The following is a 19,543-nucleotide window of genomic DNA, read 5'->3' as shown; positions in this document are numbered from 1 at the left end:
GCGTTTACATCACACATTCGATTTTGAGCACAACCCTGAGCCGAGTTTATGTTTATGGACAACACATTCACCACAAAAACAAATAAAATTGGTTAAAAGTCGAAGGGTATGGCGCTGGCTGGCATTGTTGCTGTTTTTTTGTGTTGTCATAAATGAAAGTTTTTAATCAACAACAACAGCAGCAGCAACAACAACAATGGCCATAATAGAAATCATAATAAAGGTTGAATACAAACTTTGTTTTCGATCGTTTTTTTCTCTTTGGTTTTATTTTTCTATTCGGTTTTCTAATAACGTTCCACATAAAATATTTGCTAGTCTTTTTTGTGAAATATCCCGTTCTGATGCAGGGCAAAGTTTTGGTTTTGCAATATTTATGTATGTCATAATAGGATAGAAATTATTTAAACTATTGTTGGGAAAAGTATAATTGATAAATATGGGGGGGGGAATGTAGGGACGTAGCAAAAAAATAGAATTTGTCAGTCAGCTGAAAATGTGCACCTTCGTTTGGCCACCAGAGCTCAAGTGCCATGGTCATGGTGTGGGCCCCCATAACAGCCGATGGTATCTATCCGCTCGTATTAATCGTCTGTGGCATCGGAATTAATGCCGAATATTTTCGCGAAAATATTATGGAGGGTGTATTCAAGCCTTGGGCACGAGTTAACTTCCGTACCGCCGAAAAATCAGAAAACAAGAATTATTCTGTTTTAGATGCCAAATACTACTGATGCTTTATTCAAAAAATTCTTATATTTAAGTGATTTTACAATTATTGATTTTTCTTAGAGTTAACAAAGAACAAAGAAACATAAAATCTAGAGCTATCAAGAAAAATACTTAAGCTAAAAATTTGTATTGGGTACAGTAAAAGTAAACATTTCTTTTTGGGTTATTTCCGTCGTAGTTTTATTACTAGTGTTGTTATTGTGATGTTGAAGTGGAGAATTATTGCTGACGAAATAATGTCAACAATATTGGTGTTAGCTCTTTGGTGCTTATGACAATGTTGTAACTAATAATGATGTTAATAATAATGATATTAATAATAATGATGTTAATAATAATGATGTTAATAATAATGGTGTTAATAATAATGATGTTATTAATAAATGAGGTTGTGGTTGAAAATAATGAACTTAATAATAATGTTGTTTATTGGTGGCTGTAGGTAACTCCTCCCTCTCCAGAATGAAGTGAGGGCCAAAGGGGCTTCGGATCATTTGTAGCCAGAACTTCATTGTTGTTGTGGGTTATGGAGTAGATTAATTTTATAGGCTTTCTTATTACTAATATTATTGATAATATTATGATTATAGAACTAATTATACCAAATGCGGAATAAGAAATTGTTTTGTAATTGTCAGAGTCTGTTTGAAGAAATTCGATATTTGCTTTATTTTGGAATCTGTATTGATCTAATTTGGGTAATGTTAGTTCGTCTCTTATGGAGAGTGTTGTAATATTGTTTGAGAAGCTAGTTTGGAAGGTTATTGTGCTAATGTTTTCTTGGTGAATATTCGGTTTATCTGTATACCAGACATTATTAAATAAGATTTTGCATTCATTAAAATTAATAACAGAGGAAGACTTGATTGGTAGACTCTTAGTTACGTTGTTACATACTGTGGTTATGTTTCCTATTGGAGGGTTTATAAGCACTAGGTAATTTGGTTCTGGATATATTATGTCCGTAGTTAATCCTATGTCTCTAAGGTGACATGCCACCGTTTCTTCTCTAAGCAAAATTGATTTTAGGCAATCTCTATTTCTTTCGTATTGAGTTTCATAGTTGCAGTAAAATTTTTGTTCTATTTGTTTGCATCGGTTGTCGAAAAGATAAAGGTTATCATTGTTTATTAAAGCGTATTCACCGGTTATTATTTCTAAGGTGTTATTTATGGGGGTTTTGATTATGTGTAATAATTTAAATAGTTCATTAGAAATTATAGGAATTTGTATGTCAAATATTATGTTTGTGTCGTTATAATATGCTGTCAGTTGTAGTAATTCATATATATGTTCTGGTGATATAATGTCCGTTGCATTGTTAAGTATGTTGTGTATTTCATTCAGTTCGTCAGTAGTTAATATTAATTTTGGGACGGTGTTAAGCCTTGCTAATACTACTGATTCTGCGATATCATTAAGATGGTCGGTAAGTATATCTATGTTAAAACTGATTTGAAGTAAATTTTGCATTTGGATTATTGCATTAACCGAGGGGTTTATGGCATTTCTTGTCTGGTTTTGAATCATCATTATAGAACGTTCTATTAGGTTTTGTTCTTCATTTATGTGATTGGTAATGTTTTCGAATCTTGTTATCATTTTGTTATTTAACATCAGTTGGTTTTTAAGCGTTGTTTTTATTTGGGTATTTCCTCTAGTTAAATTGTCAATGTTTTTATTTAGTTCTTCTGCATCTTTGTAGTCCATATTTCCCGTTATGAATTTGATTGCTGATCCTAAGGCATTTACAAGTCCCCGTTTTTTCCTATAATTTGGGGTTAATATATCCAATTTGGCTGAGAGATTATTCAGTTTCAGTTTCGTAGTTCTAAGTTGTGATGCTGTAAATCTTGTCTCCTCTATTCGATCCAAAGTTTGCTTTATAGTGTTAATATTGTCGTTATATGTTTTAAGGTTAATAACATGGATTAGATGTTGAAAGTCTGTGATTAATTTAGCATCGCCTAGTTGTAGTGGTATAAGTCCCTGAGTCTGCGTTATGTTTGTTATTGTGACGTCGGATTGTACAGGTACGAACCTAAAAGACAAATAGAAGTCAGTTTATGTAAGACGTTTTCTTTTAATTTTGGCTTTATGTAGTTTTTGGTTATTTGACGTTATCAGCGTCACTTTCTTGTTTTCCTTGACTACCCTCTTTGAGAAGCGAGGGGTCATTTTGTTCCTCCCTGATTCCCTTCTGTATATTGTCTGGTTTTCAGTTAAATCTTCTGGTTCTTCCCTATTTGCGTTTAGTTTTTTTATACGTTTGTCAGTGTCCATGGATAATTTATCTTTAATAATTTTGTGTAAGTCATTTTGAAATTCTTGTAGTCTATTTAAGTAGTCATGTTCAGAGTTATAGCTTAATGTCTTTTCGAAGTTATAAGTCCTACCATAGAAGAGTTCAAATGGGGTTAATTTTGTAGCACTATGGATTGCGTTGTTATAGGTAAAAATGACTTCTGATAGTATTTCGTCGTGATTTAGTGGTATTTCTGATGACTTATACTTTTCGTAAACTATTCTGTAGGTCTCGGTAATGGTTGAATGTAATCTTTCTACGGGAGAGTTTCCTGTACTTTGATGAAATGATGTATAATGTAAGGTTATCTGATGCATTTTACAAAAATCTTTTATAATGGATGCATTAAATTCAGCGCCCTGATCACAAACAATTTTCTTGGGTATGCCGTGTAGGCTTATGAAATGTTTGAAACTTTTCAGAATTGATAGGCTATTCCTAGAGTCTAAAGAGTAAGCGGCTGCAAATTTAGAAAATTTGTCTATGATGGTAAGTATATTACGCTTGTTTATACAATAGATATCTGTGTGGATAATATCCAGTGGTTTTTCGGGAATTTCAGGTTTTTGAAATTTGGGTTTTGGTGGTTTCCTGTCATATTTTAAAGTTTGGCATGTATGACAATGATTAATACAATTTTGTATTTTGTTTTTCATGAAAGGGAAGTAGTACTCTCGTTTTAAGTGTGCATATGTCTCTTGAATACCTCTATGGTTATGGTTCATATGGTATTCATTAATTATTTTGTCTTGCTCATCAATGGTTCTTATGTCTTGTAGAATGTCCATGCATCGTACTAACTTAAATAGTTTGCTGTTTGCAAAGTATTTTGAGTAGGTGCTTTGAATTAATTTAAATGTATCGTCATCTGCCATAAGCGCAGAGACTTTATTTGGTGCTATATAATTTTGGAAAATGTTAGTCAATGTTTGTTCGTCGTACTTTTCTCTACGTATAGTCTTGCGTATTTTATTTTTAAATATTGTTTCTAAGGTTATTGGTGAGCCACCGATTTGAGTTTGAAATATAATTTGAATATTAAATTCGTTAATTGGTCTTTCTGATATCGGTATTCCATCGTCAACATTTTCGTCGGAGGAATGGATTGTTGTTCCTTGTGTACCATGGTTTGAGATGTTATCAACTGAATTAGTGTTTATATCGACATGTTCATTTACAGATAGATTGTCTAATTTAATACGACTTAGTGCGTCTGCGTTAGTATTTAATTTTCCTTTTTTGTAGATAATTTCATAGTCATATTCTTCTAGTTTTAATCTCCAGCGGATTAATTTTGAATTTGGTTCTTTTAGACTCATGATCCATGTAAGGGGCCTATGGTCGGTAATTATTTTAAATTTCCTTCCAAAAAGGTATGGCCTGAAATATTTTGTCGCCCATACGATAGCAAGTAATTCTTTTTCTATCGTCGAGTAATTTATTTCGCTATTCGATAATGTACGACTTGCGTAACATATAGGCTTGTCACTACCTATTGGTCCTTGGGAAAGTATTGCTCCTAAAGCAAAGTCGCTAGCGTCGGTGGTTAAATTAAATGGTTTTGAAAAGTCAGGATATTGGAGCAGTGGGTCGTTCATTAAAAGATTTTTGCAAGTAGCAAATGTGTTCAAATATCTCTCGTTTAATATTATTTTTCTCCCTTTCTTAAGACATTCTGTGAGGGGTTTCGTTAATTTCGAGAAATCTTGAATAAATTTCCTGTAATAACCGAGTAGTCCTAAAAATGATTTTATTTGTTTTTGTGTTTTTGGTACGGGGAAAGCTTTTATGGCATGAATTTTATCAGGGTTGGGTTTAATACCATCAGTGGAAATAACATGTCCGAGAAAAGAACATTCTTTCTTTAGGAATTCTGATTTGTCCAGTTGTATCTTAAGATTGGCTGTACGTAATTTACCGAGTACTTTTTTCAAGTGTTGTATGTGCTCCTCTAAGGAAGTTGAATATATAACTATGTCATCTAAATATACAAGGCAGACTGTCCCGATCAAGTCACTTAATACATTGTCCATTACCCTTTGGAAAGTGGATGGAGCATTTTTTAATCCAAAAGGCATCCTTACGAATTCATAGTGACCTCTATCGACAGAAAATGCTGTTTTACCAATATCTTTTGGGTGCATTTCGATCTGGTGAAAACCGCTAGCTAAATCTAAAGTTGTGAAGTAGAGACTTCTCCCCAATTTATCTAATATGTCAGTTATGTTGGGTATGGGATATTTATCAGAAACAGTTTTCTCGTTTAATTTGCGATAATCTATAACAAGTCTCCATTTTTGTATATTGCTCGAGTCTAATTTTTTTGGTACGATCCATATAGGAGCACTCCATGGTGAAAAACTTCTTCTAATTACACCTTGTTGCAACATTTTATCGATTTGTTTGCGTATTTCCTCTTTGTGTATGTAAGGGTACCTGTATGATTTTGTAAAAATGGGTTTGTCGTCAGTTGTCCTTATTTGGTGTTTGATTTGATTCGAGAATGTCAATTGTTCTCCCTCCTTGAAAAACACATCTTCAAAGCATTTGCAAATCTTCAGCAAAGCTTGTTTTTCCTCTTTATTAAGATGACCGGTCCTTATCGAATCTAAAATGTCATGATTATCATTCATACAGTTGTGTTCTAAACTGAAGTTATTAACTTCGATGTAATTCTGGTCGTTGTATGGTGTCGTCTTTATTGGTTGTTCAATGTATGCAATTTTATCATGTCCAGAAGTATTAACTATTTCCACAAGGCTGTACCACTTTTTAGAATGATACAGTCCCTCTGAAATAAAGAGGTCAGAACCCAAAAAAGTCCTTGGGAGAAAAAAGCTACCATTTTGTGTGTCTACCGGTACATTAATAACAACTCTGGAAGAGCTTGGAATAATGAATTTCTCAGAAGTGAAATTGGGTTTGAGATGAATAGGTATGATGGCTTGACTTGTTACTAGAGTTTTGTTACCTAGGTCTATTTTAGCTTTGAGAAAATCTAATATGTCCAATCCTATTAGTCCATCGAAATAGTTGTGAAATTTGAAGACAAAAAATTCTGTACCTCCTTTTTGTTTGAATTCCGTAAATAAGGGTAGTTTAATTTTTTTGTCCAGTGAGTGTTTAGTTAAAATTGTTGTGATTGTAATTGGTTTGCAAGTCATACACTCTTCGTCATTTACAAATTCTGGGTTTATGAATGATGACGATGCTCCAGTATCTATTAAAAATTTCAGGGGTCTACCAAATGGGGAGGATATGTTAATATAGGGTAATGTGTGTCCATGTTTGTTAATATCTAAGTATCCCGTTGGTGTGGGTAGGCATTCATATGAAAATTTTCATTATCAACTATTACATTTTCGTATTCCGTTCTAATACCATTATTTTGTTGGTCTTTTAGATCGTTCATGTCATTATCATCATTTTGATGATAAGTGTAGTTTTGTTCGAAGTCATTGTCATGTGTTTGTCCGTGGTAATATCCGTCTAGATCATTATGGTAAGCTTGAGACACATTGACGTTGTTTAGGTACGATGTCTGTCTCGTTTGTGTAGTCATAGGTTTTCTTAAATGACTATAACCAGAACTAACATCCATTGGTTCTGGTGGTGGTAAGGGTTTGGTCGTAAGCTGTTGCTGCCTGAAGTTGCTGAATTTGCTCTGTCCGGACCCATTGTGAGAAAAGGTATTTCCATTAGGTGCTTGAGGTCCCTTTTGTGAAAATGCATTAGTTATTGGATTATATTGATTTCTTCCCTGAGTATTAACCGTGTTTTGGAATCTATTTATATTGTTTTGTGCGTAATGGTGAATTTGTCCGTGTGTAAATCTATGTGTGTTATTCATATTTGGTTGGTAATTACGAGCAGGGGCATAATTCCGTGTATTCTGTCTATACCTTGGTTGGTAGAATGGTTGGTTGTAAGTTAGTCTTCTTGAATATTGTATATTTTGTTCCTGAATGCAGAATGTTAATGCTTCATCTAATGAATCGGGTCTCATAGACCTAATCATTGAGCCAAGGGGTTCTCGGAGGCCTATTAAGAATGCATCTAAGCACATTTTAGCGTTAAATTCGCGCCTCGAGTTTATGACATGTTTGTTAGTTTCATGAATTGATATATTATTATTTATTGCTGCCTGTAGCTCTATAACTGAACCATAAAATTCTTGCACAGTCTGATTAGTTTGTCGTAAATTGTGGAGTTCACGCACAAGGGAGGTTTCACTCCTTTTATCCGAATATTTAAGTATTAGATTCGCTTTAATTACCTCCCAAACTAACGGAGTACCGGATGAATTAAGTACTTCATTAGCTTCTCCCACTATTTTGTTTCTGATGGCTCTAAGCACTACTGTTGCTTGGTTAGAACCATCGATATTCGCTAATATTCTTAAAATCTCTTCAACGTTTTCTAAAAAATCATTTAGTTGCCTTGGATTTCCATTAAATGTTGGTAAATCTTTTACGGCATCTGGAATTTTTAATGTTTCGTATGCTTGAGAGGATTGTGACGGTTGTTGAGATTGTAGCGCCTGAGGGGCACTAATGTCATTAACGGTAGTCATTTCTTGTTGTTCCGGTATTGCAGTTAAGTATCGAATAGAATATGGTCTTGGTCTTAGTCTTCGCATTTAATATAATTACCCTTTTTATTGATTTGAGATATTTTGATTAGCCTTTTTCTTTATAATTGAAATATTTCTTTGCTTATTTCTGTTTTATATTTTATAAAGTAATATAATAGTGATAAATATTATAATTTTCTTAAAATAATTACCCTAGTATTATCATTATAAATAATTTCATTGTAGATTTCCAAGGTTTTTTATCTGCTTCTTTCCTCCGATGTGACCTGTATAAGTTGCTTGTAGATATGGACTGCTTCAGGACTATTTCTTGTTCTTCACTTGTAGTTGTTGTTTGTTGTTTTAATTGTTGCTTGTTTTTGTTTTTGTTTTTTTTTTTTTTTTTTTTTTTTTTTTTTTTTTTTTTTTTTTTTTTTGTCGTTTTTGTTACGGTTGTTGTTATTGTTATATGTTATTAACTTTTTAATTGTTATTTTTAGTTGATTTTCCTTTTTTTTTTTTTTGATCTTCACTGTATTGTTATTTGTTTTTGTTAGTTGGTTTTTTTTTTCTTGTTTTATCTGATCTGATCCACTATGACCGTATTATTTGTTGATATTCCTTCAACGATTTTCATTAAATATTTATTCCAACCAAAAAGATATTCATTCTCTCTGGATGGTAATATTTGTTGATATTCCTTCAACAAAATATTATTTATGAATTTATATATATTTTTTATTTAAGATATAATTTGTTGATATTCCTTCAACAATTTTTATTAAATATTTATTCCAACCAAAAAGATATTAATTCTCTCTGGATGGTTATATTTGTTGATATTCCGTCAACAAAATATTATTTTTGATTTTAAATATATATTTTTATTTAAGAGATATTCCTTCTCCTCTTATAGTAAATTGTTGATATTCATTCAACAAAATACTATATTGTATTGGCACTTGACTTTCTCGGTTGTACGGACGTAGGTTCTTTTTTTTTCCGATTGTTGGCGCACGATTTTTCTCCTTAAGGATTACTTGATATACCGTCAAGCCTAATTAATTTAATATATTTTTTCTTCACCAAATTTTTCTTAAAAAAAAATTTTATGTCCTTTAAAGGATAGTTCACTGTTTTTTCCACAATTAACTTGTCACTGTTTTTTTTTTTGGTTTTTTTTTTCTGTTTTAAGGATACATTTATTTAATTATATTTTTTTTTCCACTTGAGAAAGACCGCACCAACAATGGCCGTACGACTGCGCCAGTTAACTTCCGTACCGCCGAAAAATCAGAAAACAAGAATTATTCTGTTTTAGATGCCAAATACTACTGATGCTTTATTCAAAAAATTCTTATATTTAAGTGATTTTACAATTATTGATTTTTCTTAGAGTTAACAAAGAACAAAGAAACATAAAATCTAGAGCTATCAAGAAAAATACTTAAGCTAAAAATTTGTATTGGGTACAGTAAAAGTAAACATTTCTTTTTGGGTTATTTCCGTCGTAGTTTTATTACTAGTGTTGTTATTGTGATGTTGAAGTGGAGAATTATTGCTGACGAAATAATGTCAACAATATTGGTGTTAGCTCTTTGGTGCTTATGACAATGTTGTAACTAATAATGATGTTAATAATAATGATATTAATAATAATGATGTTAATAATAATGATGTTAATAATAATGGTGTTAATAATAATGATGTTATTAATAAATGAGGTTGTGGTTGAAAATAATGAACTTAATAATAATGTTGTTTATTGGTGGCTGTAGGTAACTCACGCAAACATTTTGACCGCAGACCTTGAACATTCCAACAGGCCTCAGCACCATCGCAATCAGCACGCGCTACCCAAGAATGGTTAAAAAATAAGGTTCCTCGTTCCATTTCCACCAAAAACTCCGGATACCAATCCGTTGGACCATTGTGTCTGGAGTATTTTGGAAAGCAAGGTTGGCACTTAAAAATACCAAAGTGTCGATCACCTCAAGCAAGCGCTTCGCCAGGAATGGACCAAAGTGCCGCAGAGCAACATTCGGGCAGCGTGTGACGATTTCATTAGCCATTTGAAGGCCATAACTCGTGCCAAACGTGACGAATTCGAACAAATCTAAAATTATTCTAAAATTTGATGCTATTTCCGACATTTTTTGCTTTCATTCAATAAAATTAAAAAAAAAACGTAAAAATTATGGCGTTTGACTTTGTTGCAGTTTTTATATCTCGCCCTGTATATGGTAGGCTTTATGTGGATTTTATAACCGAATTAGTAGTAGTTTAGAATTTAAGATTATCAGAGAACATAAACTCTCTCTAAAATAAAATTCTGATATTAGGTATTCAGTCTCTTCTGATATTCGGTAGACCTAAGGTTTCAGCCATAGTATGGAGGGTATAGTAAGTTCGTCATTCCGCTTGTAACTTATCGAAATAAAAATTTTAAAAAGTATTTAGGCAGGTCAAGTTCGAAGATGGGCTATATCAGTCCACGATATCGTATAGCCCCATAACGGTACCCCCGATATTCGATAATTTAATGATTGTAGTCACATTTTTCAATGAAATTTAAAAGAGTTCCTTTTGTGCACTTTACCCCCTGCAAGAGTATTGCCTATATAGGTCCACGATATCGTATATCCCCCATGTAAATGTACCTCCCTAGATTCGGTATTTTGATGATTTAAGCTACATTTTTCAATGAATTGTCTAAAAATTCACACTAGAAGCCCTTTTTAAGCACTTTACTACTTTTGGAAGAGGTACTACCGCCTATGACAAAAAATTGTATATGCAGGCCCATATCTTCGTATAGCCTCCATATAACTTTACTTACCAATATTCGGTATTTTGTATTATTCGGTATTATAACGACATTATTCACAGAAGTTGTTAGAGATCGTAATGGGAACTACAGTTTATGACAGAAAATTTTCTAAGCAGGTCCAGGTCTTCTTATAGGCCTTGATTGAGAAAAGAAAACCAACCAAATGGTTTGGCTGTAGTTTCAATTCTTTTTTGGATCCTGCTCGGAGGATAAATGTTTTTATTGATAAGAATAGAGTCCAATCTCCCTCTTCGATTGTCAACTCTATTCTGTGTTAGGTGAGAAAAGAAACACGACCGCTTCGTCTGTGTGTTATTTCAATTCTTTGTATCCGGCTCGAAGGACCAATGTAAATTAGAATAGAGTCCAATCTTCTTCTTCGATTGTCAACTCTATCCCTTTTTCTGTGAGAAAAGAAACACGACCGCTTCGTTAGGGTGCTATTTCAATTCTGGTTTTTATTTAAAAGTATATTCCTTAAGTACTACTGAAACTAATCTATCTTAACCTAATCGCAGCCACACAATTATTCTTATCTATTCTAATACTGAATGGAGAACATTGCAGGGCTGCTTGTCATTTCATTCAAGTGGTCTTGTGCATCTACTGAGCGCATTGATATCTGTGCGTGTGGGTCATAGCCTTTATTATCTCACACATTATCGTATGCGTCAGCGCACAAGATCACCGAATTGTTCACTGTGGTGTTTTATGGCGGCTGGGAAATATGTAATTTTAGAATATTTATTGTTTATTGCTAGATTTTCCCAGCGCCTCAACCGCACTCAAAAGTATGTACAAAGTATTTTGTACAGGCCTTATATTCGGTATTTTGTTGATTTTAGCTACATTATTCACCGGATTTTGTTTTTTTTTAATTTCGTATTTGGATATTGTAATGGCTTATGAAAAAAGTTGCACACACAGGTATTTTTCAGATTTTAACCAATTTGATATTTTACCTTGGGTTTCAGTTTTGTAGGACGAGGAAGAATGCAGGATTTAACTCTGATTTACAAAATAACGTTTATTGTTTTTTGGTTACTTTGGAAACAAATTCTTCCTTGTAAAAAAATTATTTGACTATTTATTTTTTACTTTTAAAAATCCACACGAATTGTGGGTCCTTGGAAAAATTCTTTAAATCTTTGTGGGTCCTTGAGAAGAACTTTTTTTAAAATTCTGCGTTTTTTGGACTGTGGATCCTTGTGAAGAAATTCTTTAAAAATCTATGTTTATTCGTCTGTGGGTCCTTCAGAAAAAAAACTTTAAAAATACTCTTCTATGGTCTAAGGGTCCTTGAGAAAAAAAAAAATTAAAAATCCACACGAATTGGTTTGTGTTCTTAAGAAAAAATTATTTAAAATTCTTCTTTTGTGGTCTCTGAGACCTTGAGAAAAATGTCTTTAAAAATTCACGTTTGTTGGTTTGTGAATCCTTGTAAAAACTACTTTAAAATCCACGTTTATTGGTTCAGTTTTGTAGGACGAGGAAGAATGCAGGATTCAACTCTGATTTACAAAATGAAAAAAATCTTTAAAAATACTCTTCTATGGTCTAAGGGTCCTTGAGAAAAAAAAAATTAAAAATCCACATGAATTGGTTTGTGTTCTTAAGAAAAAAATATTTAAAAATTTTCTTTTGTGGTCTCTGGGTCCTTGAGAAAAATGTCTTTAAAAAATCACGTTTGTTGGTCTGTGAATCCATGTTAAAATTACTTTAAAAATCCACGTTTATTGGTCTATGGGTCCAAAAATTCTATAAAATCCACTTTTTTTGTTCTGAAGGTCCTCGAGAAAAAAATATTTAAAAATCCACATGAATTGGTTTGTGTATCCTTCACAAAAAAAATTAAAATCCTATATGTGGCCTGCGAATCCTTGAGAAGAAATTCTGAAAAATCTATGTTTATTGGTCCTTGAGAAAAATTTCTTTAAAAATCCATGTTTATTGGCCAGTGGGTCCTTGAGAAAAATTTCTTTAAAAATCCACTTTAATTGGTCTGTGTCTCCTGGAGAAAAAATTCTCTCAAAATCCACGTTTATTGGTCTGAGGGTACTTGTAAAAATTTCTTTAAAAACCCACGTTTCTTTGTCTGTAGGTCCTTGAGAAAAAAATTTTAACGTTTATTGGTCTGAGGGTCCTTGAGAAAAAATTCTTTAAAAATCCACTTTTATTGGTCTGTGGGTCTTTGAGAACAGTTTTTTAACGTTTATTGGTCTGTGGGTCCTTGACAAAAAAAATTATTTAGAATCCACGTCTATTGGTCTGTGGGTCCTTGAGAAAAAGTATTTTAAAAATCCGCCTTGATTGGTTTTTGATCCCCTGAGAACAAATCCTTAAAAAAAGCCCGTTTAATGGTCCACGTTTGTTTGTTTGTGGGTCTTGGAGCAAAAATTTACTAAAACTACATGTTTTTTTATCCTTCAAAAATTCTTTAAAAATCCACGTTTGTTTGTTTGTGGGTCTTGGAGCAAAAATCTACTAAAAATCCATGTTTTTTTTTTGATCCTTCAAAAATTCTTTAAAAATTCACGTTTATTTTGGTCCTTGAAAAAAATTTCTTAAAATATCCACGTTTATTGGGTCCTTGAGAAAAAATGTTTTAAAATCCACGTTTTTTGGAATATCCACATAATTTGAATAATGTTAAGACATCACCACGACAATAGGGGAAAAAAAGTAATTCATATATAAAATTTCTGTCTCCATTATCATATATATTACTATCCCAACAATATGCCCATTTTGTTCAGTGAAAACATAAAACAATTACACTTTTTAAACAATGGCATGCAGTATGAAATTATTCCTCTTGAAACAAATACACCTACACCAAATAAACAACAAAATAAAATGGTCAAAGGAGGAATATTGAAATCGTTGGACAAACATTCGTTGCTGGTCCTTGCATTGCTACTTTGGCTAGAATCCTTGGTCATGTGCCACTAGTTAAGACTGTAAACGGGCTGTCGGTGGTTGCTACCACGTTAAGGAAGTTATATTTTCTGCTTTAACATTGTCAGGATTAATCGGTGGCTTTTAATTTATGGTACAACGTGGGAATATTAATTACAAGGGCAGTAATAATGATAGTCACAATTTTTATACAAAACGGTTGAGTTTTACGAGGGATGTATGGAAATTGTAGAATGTTTTTTTTTTCAAGTTTCGCATTTGAATATTGTAATGGCTTATGACAAAAGTTGCCTATGCAGGTCCACGTCGTCGTATAGACGTCTACATTCGGTATTTTTAGGATTTTAAAATAATTTTTAACTGCTTTTATTTTTTTGAAAAATAAGCGTGCCTCATCGAAATAACGGGTTTAGACCCCAAATCCGTTTAAGGATATTTGGAGTCGATCTAGGGGTGTCCTTCCGCCCGTCCGTCTGTCTGCCTGGTTCGCACGATAATTCTCGAAAGGAGTATCCGATTTAGCCCGAACTTGTCACATCGTAATATTATTATCAAACTTAGATCGAGTTCGGAGTTAGGCAATATCGGTCCATTCCTTCTTGCCCTCCCCCACAAAAGTACAAAAATGTACCGCAAAATATATTACCTAATAAAACAAGAAAGGACCAACCGATTTGGTTCATAGACAATATCCGGCTACTCCTTCTGGTAGAGAGAGTCTCCTTCTGGAGAGTCCTTCTCACACATCTCGATATCTCTAGCAACACAAGATCTGGCATGACGAACGGACCACTCCTTCTAGTAACTTCCCTACAACATGTCAAAATTTTGAACAACCATAAAGCTCATAAGACGAAACGAGTATCCAATTATATTCAAAATTGTTCATATCAAAATAGACTACTCTATCTTGTACGTTCCCTAACGGGTCAATATTTATAATATCTACTACACTCATAAAATGCGAAATAAGCGCCAGATTCTTTAAAAATATTACACGTCCCAATATTTCTACTAGAACTTGATCTGACGTGAAGATAGTAAATATCGATACTCTCCTTCTGGTATCTCCCCCACAAAGGTTTCAACATTTCAAATGATCATAAATCGCGAAATGAGTGTCTGATTATTTTCAAACTCAGCACAGCCCAATATTTCTATCAACATAAGATCTCGTGTGAAGATGAATATGTCGGACCACTCCATCTGGTACTTCCCCCCAACTGGTCGACTTTTTGAATAATTATATTCCTTAAATAATTATATCCCGCAAATTGCACACATCCCAATATTTTTAATAACGCCTTGTGGCACCGCCCCACAAAGGGTAAAAATGCTCAGAACTTATATCCCTCACAACTTGCGAAACTAGTAAGCGATCCTTTTCAAACTTGGTATATGTAAATATATTTAACCAGAGATCTGACGTGATTTTGGCCCACTCTTCCTCGAACCCAAAACACAGAATTATTTGCAGTAAATTTGGAAAAAATATACGATTTTCTTTAATTTGTATATTCTAATATTTTTATCAGTAATAGTTGAAGTGGAATACTTCGGTGCACTGTACCTGCTACCTCACGGACATTTCAATATTAAAAAAAATGATCACAAAGCTCATACAAGTGAAGCAAGCTTCGGACGTATGCCAGATACAATAAGCACAATATTGGCCAACTCCTTCGAACCTCCCCCATAAAGGTCTAACAATTTCAATAAAGTGCAAGTCAAAATGTATTTTAAATAACCGACTGATACTTTTTAGCTGTGAATTTTATGAAGTTTCCCCGTAATTATTAATAAACAAGTAAAAAAGCAGTAACCAGCCGGGCCGAACTTTTAATACCCTCCACCATTTGGAGCGAATTAGAAAATTTTCAAAAAAAAAAAATAAAATCCATTAAAAGTTCTTTTTAAATCTTTAAAATATCTAATACAGGAAGGTGCCAATATGGGGGGATATACGATATTGTGAACCTATAAAGACAAATCTATGTCTGCGTGTAAAGTACTCACAAGGAACTCCTTGTGTGGATTTTCAGATAATTCCATTGGAAAAAGTGGCTGAAATCATCAAAATACCAAATACCCTTATATGGGGGATATACGATATTGTGGACCTATATAGACAATTCCGTTTTAGGGGTAAAGTGCTCACAAAGAACTCCGTGTGTGGATTTTCAGACAATACGATTGGTAAATGTGGCTAAAATCATCAAAATACCGAATATCGGGGGGTACAGTTATATGGGGGTATACGATATCGTGGGGTATCGTTATATGGGAGCTATACGTTATTGTTAACCTATATAGAGAATTCTCTGTCGGGGGGTAAAGTGCTCACAAAGAACCCCTTGTGTACAAAGAACCCCTTGTGGCCATTCCGATGAAAAATGTGGGTAAAATCATCAAAATACCGAATATCGGGGTGTACCGTTATATGGGGGCTATACGATATCGTGGACCTGTATAGACAATTCTCTCTCAGGCGGTAAAGTACTCACAAGGAACTACTTGTGTGGATTTTAAGACAATTCCATTGAAAAATGTGGCTAACATCATCAAAATACCGAATATCGGGGGGTACAGTTATATGGGGGTATACGATATCGTGGACCTATATGGACAATTCTTTTTGAAGGGTTAAAATGTCCACAAGGGACTCCTTTTGTGGAATTTCAGACAATTCCATTGAAAAATGTGGCTAAAATCATCAAAACACCGAATACCGTGGGGGTACCGTTATATGGGGGCTATGCGATATTGTGGACCTATATAGATAATTCTCTGCCGAGGTATAAAGTACCCACAAGGAACTACTTGTGTGGATTTTCAGACAATTCCATTGGAAAATGTAGGTAAAATCATCAAAATACCGAATATCGGAGTACCGTTATATGGGGGCTATACGACCATCTTCGAACTTGACCTGCCTGCAGACAAAAGAGAGATCTGTGCAAAATGTTAGCTTCCTATCTTAATTCGTTTAGACTGTAGCGTGATTACAACAGACGGACGGACAGGGCTAAATCGTCTTAGAATTTTACGCTGATCAAGAATATATATACTTTGTTGGGTCTAATATGATTATTTCGATGAGTTACAAACGGAATGACGAACTTAATATACCCTCCATACTTTTTTTGGTGGAGGGTATAAAAAAATACCTTGAAAAGTGCTGTTATAAATCATAAAAATGCGGAATATATGGAGTTACTATTATATTGGGGTCTATACGAAGACGGGGAGCTGAATAGACTGTTTTCTGTCACAGGCTATACTGCCCATTAAGAACTTCAAATACGAAATTTGAAATAATTCTATGAATAATGCCACTAAAATCATAAAAATACCGAATTTAGGAAAGTACCGTCATATGGGGGCTATACACACACGTGGACCTGCATAGGCAATTTTCCGTCACAGACTGTAGTACCCGTTAGGAACTTCACATACGAAATTTTGAACGATTCCGATGAATAATGTCGCTAAAATCATAAAAATACCGAGTTTAGAAAGGTACCGTTATATGGGGGCTATACGAAAACGTGGACCTGTATTTCTGTTATGGCTTGATGTACCCATTAAGAATGCTAAATTGCTAAAATCATCAAAATACCGAATATAGGAAAGTACCGTTATATGGGGGCTATACCAAAACGTGGACCTATATAGCCCATTTTCAATACCAAGAGTCCTGCACACTTCTGAGTAAAACTTCATTATCTTCGGAAGCGGAAGGAGATTTCCACAGACAGACAGACGCTAGACAGGCAGAAAATTTCATACTGAGGTTATGAAAAGTACTAAAAGGTATTTAATATTATACGTGGGAATATCGAGTTATCGTTAGGAGTTAGAGCGCTGAAAATTTGGATGCGAATTCAAATAGTATGGTTATATTTTACAAATAAAGAAAACTACGAAAACTATTGAACAAATAATTGATATAGGTCTACGTAAAGAGTACATCCCGGCAATAGGTACTAGCCATATCTATAAAACGGTTATAATTGTCTCTTGTTTCGAAGAAAGGCTAAATTGAACTAAGGTTGGGTATAGCTTCTTTATAATAATGCGATTCGATTTTAAGTTTCTTTTTAGACCTATATTTTTATCTAGACCTATATTTTGCTATAAGCCTATATGATCGCATACGATTTGATTTTGCATACCTGAAATTTGTAATTTATGTTGAACTGTTTTTTTGAACCGATCCGATACACTTGATACTTGATTTTCGAGGTTTTCACAAAAGTTTCCAAGGTAATCAACTGCTATTTGATATCTTTAGTTCTCAAATATTTCATATATTCCCATTTAAAATACTTAATGTCCAGTGTCGTAAGGAATCTGAAAGAGGGGTTAAGATGAATAAGATTTTTAATGCCATGTTTACGTTAGAACTTTTTGTAGGGTTAACCTACTTTGAGAGGATTTATTTGAATTTAAATCCAAATCCAGTGGGTTAACCCTCATATATATAAACGTACTATAAGAATCCAACATATCAAAATTACAGTCAATTCGGCTACAAAATTTCAAAATCATTTGAAATATCACTATATTTGAAAAAATTAACCGTTAGCTAGTTCACCCAATTCAGATTTCTTGTGACCCCGGACATCTCACCAACATCTCGTCCATTTGAATTTTGACGACAAATGGGTTCTTTCTTCTGGTGATGTTATTGTCTAATTTTCAATATTTTAAAATCAATTATTTTATAATTCATTTTATAGCCCTACAAAGATTTAAATTTTCTCCATTTGTCACCATTGACTTTACTTCCAATGAATTTATACAAACCTCTTATTTTACCCATAGTCGCCTGAATGACTTAAAACAAATGCGTGGGATGATAAACTATCTCACAGTGGTGGTTAAACAATGCGGTTTGCGGCTTAAGCACACACACACATACATACATACCTACATATGTATATGTTTTACTTCCCATTTCTTTTCGTTGCTTCTTTCGACGATCCTTCCTCTTTTGGCGAAAATCTCAATTTATTGGTGTTTGTTGTTATGGCATTTTAAATAAATAAAACTGGATGTCACTTCCTTTAGCTGGTGGATATTTTTTATTCGGCGGTAAAATTTGTTAAATACAAATAAAATAAAAAATGACACAATTTAAATATTTTCGAGTTGCCATTTGGAGACGTTTCTGAACAACATTTTGATGAAACTTTTGATTTATATACCCTACACCACAAGGTGGTCAGGGTATTATGTCTTAGTGCATTTGTTTGTAACAGGCAAGAGGAAACGAGATAGACCCATAGTTACTTTTGATGATCTGCATAGAATCACATTCTGAGTCGATTTATGCATGTCCGTCCGTCCGTCTGTCCATATATTTTTGTAAACAAAGTACAGTTCGCATTTATTGCCCTATCCACAAATGATTGTTTGGCCCAAAGACGAACCCTATTGAAATTGGAGATAATCGGTCAAAATTTAGATATAGTTCCCGATTTGCATTTTTTTGTGCACCAAACGTGTAATATCAGTATGGAATTTTGCAAGTACGATCTGATTGGACCTGAAAATAAGTACGCCAAATTTGATCGAAATCGGTTCAGTTATAGCTATAGCTTCAATGTATATTGTTCATCCGATTTGTTATTTTTGTCCTCCGCAGCCATAATATGCACTCTGTAACAACAATATTTGGAGAAATATATCAAATACAGCTCAGAAATACAATTGCTAAATTTTATCGAGATCGGTTCAGTTTTGGATATAGCTCCCATAAATAACTTCGTCCGATTTACCTTTGATTGTGCACCAAACGTCTAATATTTGCCCAAATGGGATGAAATTTGGCACTTACGACCAAATAGAGTCTAGAAGCTAGTATGTCAGATTTGATGAAGATCGGTTCAGATATAGCTCCCATATATACTGTTCATCCGATTTGTTATATTTGTTACCCACAGCCGTAATATGCACTCCGTAACAACGATATTCAGGGAAGTATATCAAATACAGCTCAGAAATACCTTTGCTAAATTTTATCGAGATCGGTTCAGATTTGGATATAGCTCCCATACATATATTTATCTGATTTCAAATTAACTTTGCACCAAATGGGCAATACAAGTCCGAATTTAAAAGATTCAAATGCTTGGGCATATTTAGTCCTTTGAATTTTAAATTATAATTATAATCATAG

At 33.5% G+C, this 19,543-nt stretch overlaps 1 protein-coding gene across 2 annotated transcripts in view; it reads right to left on the bottom strand.

Moving 5' to 3' along the window:
- The window catches only part of LOC101890030 (ovalbumin), a 44,087-nt gene extending 25,613 nt beyond the window's left edge, over nucleotides 1-18,474 (bottom strand). The window contains exons 1-3 of one of the 2 annotated variants that reach the window (XM_059127849.1): nucleotides 18,169-18,474; nucleotides 17,853-18,103; nucleotides 17,535-17,712 (exon numbers count right to left, since the gene is read on the bottom strand). The gene's annotated coding sequence lies outside the window, so the exon portion shown is untranslated. The remainder of the gene's footprint in view (nucleotides 1-17,534; nucleotides 17,713-17,852; nucleotides 18,104-18,168) is intronic. The other variant, XM_059127850.1, reaches the window with a different exon arrangement.
- Nucleotides 18,475-19,543: the final 1,069 nt, after the last annotated feature.

This window comes from Musca domestica, unplaced genomic scaffold, assembly GCF_030504385.1.
Source record: "Musca domestica strain aabys unplaced genomic scaffold, Musca_domestica.polishedcontigs.V.1.1 48, whole genome shotgun sequence".
NCBI classification, from domain to species: domain Eukaryota; kingdom Metazoa; phylum Arthropoda; class Insecta; order Diptera; family Muscidae; genus Musca; species Musca domestica.
The sequence above is the reverse complement of the archived record's forward strand: the minus strand, read 5'-3'. Positions and strand labels throughout refer to the sequence as shown.